We start from the raw sequence: 8102 nt of genomic DNA on the forward strand, positions 1-8102 counted from the left end.
TGTCTATTGCATGGTGACCCCTGACTGCACATTATCAGGACAGGCTCAGACAGTGCTGGGTGTCTATTGCATGGTTATCCCTGACTGTACATTATCAGGACAGGCTCAGATAGTGCTGGGTGTCTATTGCATGGTGACCCCTGATTGCACATTATCAGGACAGGCTCACACAGTGATGGGTGTCTATTGCATGGTGACCCCTGACTGCACATTATCAGGTCAGGCTCAGGCAGTGCTGGGTGTCTATTGCATGGTGACCCCCTGACTTTACATTATCAGGACAGGCTCAGACAGTGCTGGGTGTCTATTGCATGGTGACCCCCTGGCTGCACATTATCAGGACAGGCTCAGACAGTGCTGAGTGTCTATTGCATGGTGACCCCTGATTGCACATTATCAGGACAGGCTCAGACAGTGCTGGGTGTCTATTACATGGTGACCCCTAACTTCACATTATCAGGACAGGCTCAGACAGTGCTCGGTGTCTATTGCATGGTGACCCCCTGACTGCACATTATCAGGACAGGCTCAGACAGTGCTGGGTGTCTATTGCATGGTGACCCCTGACTGCACATTATCAGGACAGGCTCAGGCAGTGCTGGGTGTCTATTGCATGGTGACCACTGACTGTGACTGCACATTATCAGGACAGGCTCAGACAGTGCTGAGTGTCTATTGCATGGTGACCCCCTGGCTGCACATTATCAGGACAGGCTCAGAAAGTGCTGAGTGTCTATTGCATGGTTACCCCTGATTGCACATTATCAGGACAGGCTCAGACAGTGCTGGGTGTCTATTGCATGGTGACCCCTGACTGTACATTATCAGGACAGGCTCAGACAGTGCTGGGTATCTACTGCATGGTGACCACTGACTGTACATTATCAGGACAGGCTCAGACAGTGCTGGGTTTCTATTGCATGGTGACCCCTGACTGTACATTATCAGGACAGGCTCAGACAGTGCTGGGTGTCTATTGCATGGTGACCCCTGACTGCACATTATCAGGACAGGCTCAGACAGTGCTGGGTGTCTATTGCATGGTGACCCCTGACTGCACATTATCAGGACAGGCTCAGACAGTGCTGGGTGTCTATTGCATGGTGACCCCTGACTGCACATTATCAGGACAGGCTCAGACAGTGCTGGTTTCTATTGCATGGTGACCCCTGACTGCACATTATCAGGACAGGCTCACACAGTGATGGGTGTCTATTGCATGGTGACCCCTGATTGCACATTATCAGGACAGGCTCACACAGTGATGGGTGTCTATTGCATGGTGACCCCTGACTGCACATTATCAGGACAGGCTCACACAGTGATGGGTGTCTATTGCATGGTGACCCCTGATTGCACATTATCAGGTCAGGCTCAGGCAGTGCTGGGTGTCTATTGTATGGTGACCCCCTGACTGCACATTATCAGGACAGGCTCAGACAGTGCTGGGTGTCTATTGCATGGTGACCCCCTGACTTTACATGATCAGGGCAGGCTCAGACAGTGCTGGGTGTCTATTGCATGGTGACCCCCTGGCTGCACATTATCAGGAAGGGCTCAGACAGTGCTGAGTGTCTATTGCATGGTGACCCCTGATTGCACATTATCAGGACAGGCTCAGACAGTGCTGGGTGTCTATTGCATGGTGACCCCTGACTGCACATTATCAGGTCAGACTCAGACAGTGCTGGGTGTCTATTACATGGTGACCCCTAACTTCACATTATCAGGACAGGCTCAGACAGTGCTGGGTGTCTATTGCATGGTGACCCCCTGACTGCACATTATCAGGACAGGCTCAGACAGTGCTGGGTGTCTATTGCATGGTGACCCCTGATTGCACATTATCAGGACAGGCTCACACAGTGATGGGTGTCTATTGCATGGTGACCCCTGACTGCACATTATCAGGTCAGGCTCAGACAGTGCTGGGTGTCTATTGCATGGTGACCCCTGACTGCACATTATCAGGACAGGCTCAGACAGTGCTGGGTGTCTATTGCATGGTGACCCCTGACTGCACATTATCAGGACAGGCTCAGACAGTGCTGGGTGTCTATTGCATGGTGACCCCTGACTGCACATTATCAGGACAGGCTCAGACAGTGCTGGATGTCTATTGCATGGTGACCACTGACTGCACATTATCAGGACAGGCTCAGACAGTGCTGGGTGTCTATTGCATGGTGACCACTGACTGCACATTATCAGGACGTGCTCAGACAGTGCTGGGTGTGTATTGCATGGTGACCCCCTGACTGCACATTATCAGGACAGGCTCAGACAGTGCTGTGTGTCTATTGCATGATGACCACTGACTGCACATTATCAGGACAGGCTCAGACAGTGCTGGGTGTCTATTGCATGGTGACCACTGACTGCACATTATCAGGACAGACTCAGACAGTGCTGGGTGTCTATTGCATGGTGACCACTGACTGCACATTATCAGGACAGGCTCAGACACGTGACTGCACATTTAGAATTTGCCGGGTCAGGTCTTGTGTATAGAGAATGTGGCTATATACATCTTCACATTTACTAGAAATGCAAGATCACTGGCAGTAAAGGAGCAGCTGTGTTTAGTTCTGTTACATAGAAAGAGATTATTGTTTGGCAGAATGAGGACGGCCTTGTGTCACATTGTGTAACAGTGAGTCAGGTTATTATAACTCAGTCATTTCTAGGAACATGAAACTGAAAGTAATTTGCTCCCTGTTATTTATACACACACAGGCACTTAACCTCTTGTCTGCCAGCTAGGGTTGCCACCCGTCCCTTAAAATATAGAAAACTTATAAGTTACACATGCTGCAGGGTGTGCAGGTAAGAATATGAATAGTGCGGTCCAGAAACACAATACATGTTCCTCCCTGCACACCCTGCAGCATGTGTAACTCATACGTGTCCAGGAAAACATGGCTGAGGTGGCAACCCTAGGGTGCAGTGACAATATCTAGCTATGCTTCACATGCACGTGCAGAGAACAATGTTAACACTAAAACAATGATAACCTTTACTAGAAGCATTTTTGCCAGTACATGTATATTGCAAATATGTTTCTATTCAAAGATGTAATAAATCTATGTGCATTTCAGTTTTGTCCCTTTAATAGCAAATGGACATAATAACAACCATAAGAAATACAAGTTGTAATGGGAATCAATCTTCTTACAGCTGTACATTTGTACATTTCTCTTTAAGCACTTTATAAAGTGCAAATTGTAACATAATTAGATCTGTACAATTGCAGTAATAACAACGTATATACTGGTCAGATTGCCTAATGTATAATATACTGCAACAGAATTACTAAAGTATATCAAGCAGTTGTGTGTATACCTACAGCTATTAGCAGACAGTATGAGACAACCGTATTATAACATTTAATCATTTCTCTCTATTGTATCTATTAAAACTAGGGGTTTATTTTCAGCTGCCCCTTAGTGATTGGTAACTCATTATCCATATGACAATACTCTGATACTCAACCACAAAACATTATCTTTATTGTATATTAAACTTATCTGATTTATTGCTCACATTTTAGTTTTAATATAAACCACTTTTTTATTGTATTACTTAATAAGGTTTGATGTTTTACAATCACCTATGATGTATACGCTACATAATATAACAAAGGGTTAATATCAGTGCTTATATAGTATAGCTTTTTATTTAGTGACTTTAACTGAATATTATAAATGCTATTGTTAGATAAATAGCACCACTAGACCACTTGTACTAATTATAAAGGACACAATTATAACTTAAGTGGGAATATACCCTAGAAACTAAACAGTAGCGCCATAAAAGTAATTCTAAACATGTAATAAAGTGTCTGTACAGTGTGAGAGCGGTTACATTAGTGATGGGGTAATGTAATTATTAACACTACATCCCTAGAGCACTGCTGGCAGTAGGGTTGCCACCTCAGCCATGTTTTCCTGGACACGTATGAGTTACACATGCTGCAGGGTGTGCAGGAAGGAACATGTATTGTGTTTCTGGACCGCACTATTCATATTCTTACCTGCACACCCTGCAGCATGTGTAACTTATAAGTGTTCTGTATTTTAAGGGACGGGTGGCAACCCTACTGCACCCACATTGTAAATACTACAGCTGCTCAGATCATCACTGAGGCTTGTATCAAGTCAGCAATTAACAAATTGAGTCATTACCAGATGGTTCAAGAACCTTAGGCTCTCTGAGCAAGTGATGAGTTTAAAATGCTGGTGCACGGTGCATACTTAAATACACTTTTGAAACAGCTATAGCTTTTATTAGAAGCATTTTTGCTAATGCATGTATATTACAAAATTGCTTCTCTTCAATACCGAAATGCACCCATGTGGTTTCCAATTTTGGCTGGAATATCCATTTAAGTAGGCTAAACAACTCGAGTCTTAACAGTGCACATAAATATACTGTGCTAGTAGAAACTAGCCGGCTAATAAACTTTATGCTAAAATAAAATGCTACCAAATTTCGGTATAAGTTATTCTCTGCTACATTATTGTACAATTCTGAGCGTTATTGCAGATAGACAAAAATAGGATTAAGTAATAATTCTTTCTTTCCCACTAGTTGTGATTTAAAGCTAGATTTAGCGTTTAAATAATCATTCCCACAGAGTTAAGTTACGTAATTTGCTCCCTTTTATTTACACACACAGGCACTTAACCTCTTGTCTGCCAGACAGTGCTCTAGGGACGTAGTGTTAATAACAACATTACCTCATCACTAATGTAACTGTGTCAGGGTTTTTACCTGTTTTGTTTTCCATGTGCTGCTGGCAGCCATTTTACTCACATCTCTTGCTGACAGTGCATACTGTCTGATGCTGCTCATTTCCTGCACTTCCTTTTATGGCCAGACTGGTGTACATCATCCGTGTGAGACAGGATGCAGTCTCAGAATTGTGCTGTCATCAGTTATTATTTAAATGGCATCTGTTCACTATGCTTTGCCCTTGCGTTGTCTCAGACCTGTTTGTGAGAGCTCCTGTGTATTACCTGGCTATCTGACGTCCCTCCTGGTTCCTGATCCCTGGCTTGTTCCTGACTCTGCTGTTTTCCTTGTTCCTGATTCCAGATCGTCTGACTACTTGCTTTGGCTCCTGACTCGGCTTGTCTGACTACCAGCTCTGGTTTTGATTCCTGGCTTGTTATTTGACTTGTGGACTTTTTATTATTTTTTGCTATTAATAAAGGTGTGATTATTTTTGCACTCGTCTCTGTCTGATTCCTGGCACCCTGACATTACGCAAGGGCCATGAATCCTTATGGTGCTGATAATCCACCTTTACCTGCCATAATTTCCAGGATGGATGAACAGGATCACCGCTTGGATCAATTTGCACTAGCCCTGCAAACCCTGCTGACTTGCACTGCACATTTGGACCAAAGTGTTCCGCAAGTTATGGCTGCTCCTGTTTCCGCTGTTGCACCTAGACCTACCAGGAACATGTCCGGTTCTGCACCTCTACCTCAGCGATATGGAGGCGATCCTAATCAGTGCAGAGGGTTTTTGAACCAGGTGGGCATTTACTTTGAGATGTTACCTCAGGCGTTTCCCTCTGACAGAGCTAAGGTGGGATTTCTCATCTCGTTACTCTCTGACACAGCTCTTGCCTGGACTAATCCCTTGTGGGAGACTAATAAACCTGTGATTTCAAATTACCTTGAATTTGTGGCCTCCTTTCGAAGGGTATTTGATGTTCTGGCTTGCTCCCTCTCTGTTGCTAAACGACTCATGTCCATTCAGCAAGATACAAAATATGTTGCTCAGTATGCCATTGAGTTCCGTACACTCGCCGCAGAGGTAGGTTGGAACAATGAAGCCCTTGTTGCCGCCTTCTTTCATGGGCTCTCTGATGCGATTAAAGATGAAGTTGCTGCCAGAGATTTACCTGAATATCTCAAGGCATTGGTGTCTTTTTTTTATCCTAATTGACATCAGACTAAGTGAGAGGCCCTCTTTCAAGGAGCGCTTGCAGAAGCCTCCTGTTCCGTTGTCTCCTACGTGTTCATTCCCAACCATGCCTCCCTCTCCTCCCATGCCTCCTGGTCCCAAGTCACCAGGTACTGCTGAGCCGATGCAGTTGGGATTCATGCATCTCTCTGCGGCGGTGAGGGCCTTTAGGAGGAGGGAGGGGCTCTGCCTCTATTGTGGGTTACAGGGCCGCCTTTTGAAGTCTTGTCCTACACGGCCGGGAAACGCTCACACCTAAGGTCCTGTCGGGGGCAGACCTTGGGTGGTTTATCCTCATCCCGGGAACCGCTAAAGGAGAAACCTTTGGTCATGGTTGTCCTTTCCTGGGTGGACTCCTCCATAGTCACACAGGCTCTTGTTGACTCCGGTGCTGCGGGCTATTTCATTGACAGTGCTTTTGTATCAAAACACTCCATTCCTGTTTTGCCTCAGTCCGTTCCGCTTGCTATTGAGGCCATTGATGGCAGGCCCCTTCAGCCCGCACTCATTACTCACGAAACTGCTCCGTTATCCATGGCTGTTGGGGCTCTCCATTTTGACACCCTCCAGTTCCAGGTGATAAACTCTCCACATTTTCCAGTTGTTCTGGGTTATCCCTGGCTCCAAAAGCACAATCCCAGTCTCGACTGGTGCAGGTCCGAAATTTTGTCGTGGTCTCCGCAATGTATTTCCACTTGTCTTCGGAAACCAGTCTTGTGCACTTCTTCAGTATCTCAATTGCCACAGGAGTACCGAGAGTTCCTAGATGTTTTTGACAAGGTGCGTGCCGGTACGTTGCCTCCTCACTGGTCTTACGATTGTGCCATAGACCTGGAGCCGTTCCTCCTCGGAGCCGGGTTTGCTCTCGGTCTGTTGCGGAGAATAGTGCTATGGAGGAGTATGTTGCCAATGCTCTGTCATGGGGAATCATCCGCAAATCCTGCTCTCCTGCAGGGGCTGGCTTCTTCTTTGTGAAGAAAAAGGGTGGCGAGTTAAGACCATGCATCGATTATAGGGGTCTTAATCGTCTTACCATTAAGAATGCTTACCCTATTCTGCTCATTACGGAACTCTTTGACTGCCTCAAGGGAGCTACGATCTTTACTAAACTTGATTTGAGAGGTGCGTACAATCTTGTTAGGATCAAGGAGGGCCATGAATGGAAAACAGCATTTAACACCAGGAGCGGGCATTATGAGTATCTTGTAATGCCCTTTGGCCTATGTAATGCTCCTGCTGTTTTCCAGGAATTTATTAATGATGTCCTACGAGATATATTGCAACAGTGTGTTGTGGTGTACTTAGACGACATTCTCATACACTCACGGGTTCTTCAGAGACTACGTGAAAATGGCCTGTTTTGTAAACTCGAGAAATATAAGTTCCATCAGACTCAAGTAACCTTCCTAGGTTATTTTATCTCTGTTGCAGGGTTCTCCATGGATCCTGACAAGTTATCTGCAGTTCTGCAGTGGCCTCGCCCAGTTGGTCTATTCAATGTTTTTTGGGGTTCGCCAATTATTATAGAAAGTTTATTAAAAACTTTTCTTCCTTGGTCAAACCTATCACAGACATGACCCGTAAAGAGAATGATCCACTCCATTGGTCACCTACTGCCATTAAGGTTTTTGATAGTCTTAAGACTGCCTTTGTTGCCGCTCCAGTTCTGGCTCATCCTAACCCTGTCCTGCCTTTCGTTCTTGAGGTCGATGCATCTGAGACTGGAGTAGGTGCCCTCTTGTCTCAATGTCCTATGCCTGATGGTTCCTTGCATCCGTGTGGTTTCTTCTCTAAGAAATTGTCTCCAGCAGAGTGCAATTATGAAATTGGCGACAGGTATTTACTGGCCATAATTTTGGCACTCAAGGAATGGAGGCATCTTCTTGAGGGTACTAGCGTGCCACTGCTCATTCTTACTGACCACAAGAATTTAACGTATCTTTCTGAAGCAAAACATTTGTCGCCCCGACAGGCCAGATGGGCGCTATTTTTGTCTTGGTTTAATTTTGTGGTCTTCTTCCTGCCTGGTAGTAGGAATGTTAAGGCTGATGCCCTCTCTCGACAATTTTTGCCTCTGTCCAAGGAGGAGTCTGTACCTACTCCAGTTATACCTTCTGACCATATAT

Source organism: Bombina bombina, chromosome 7, assembly GCF_027579735.1.
Source record: "Bombina bombina isolate aBomBom1 chromosome 7, aBomBom1.pri, whole genome shotgun sequence".
Classification (NCBI taxonomy): domain Eukaryota; kingdom Metazoa; phylum Chordata; class Amphibia; order Anura; family Bombinatoridae; genus Bombina; species Bombina bombina.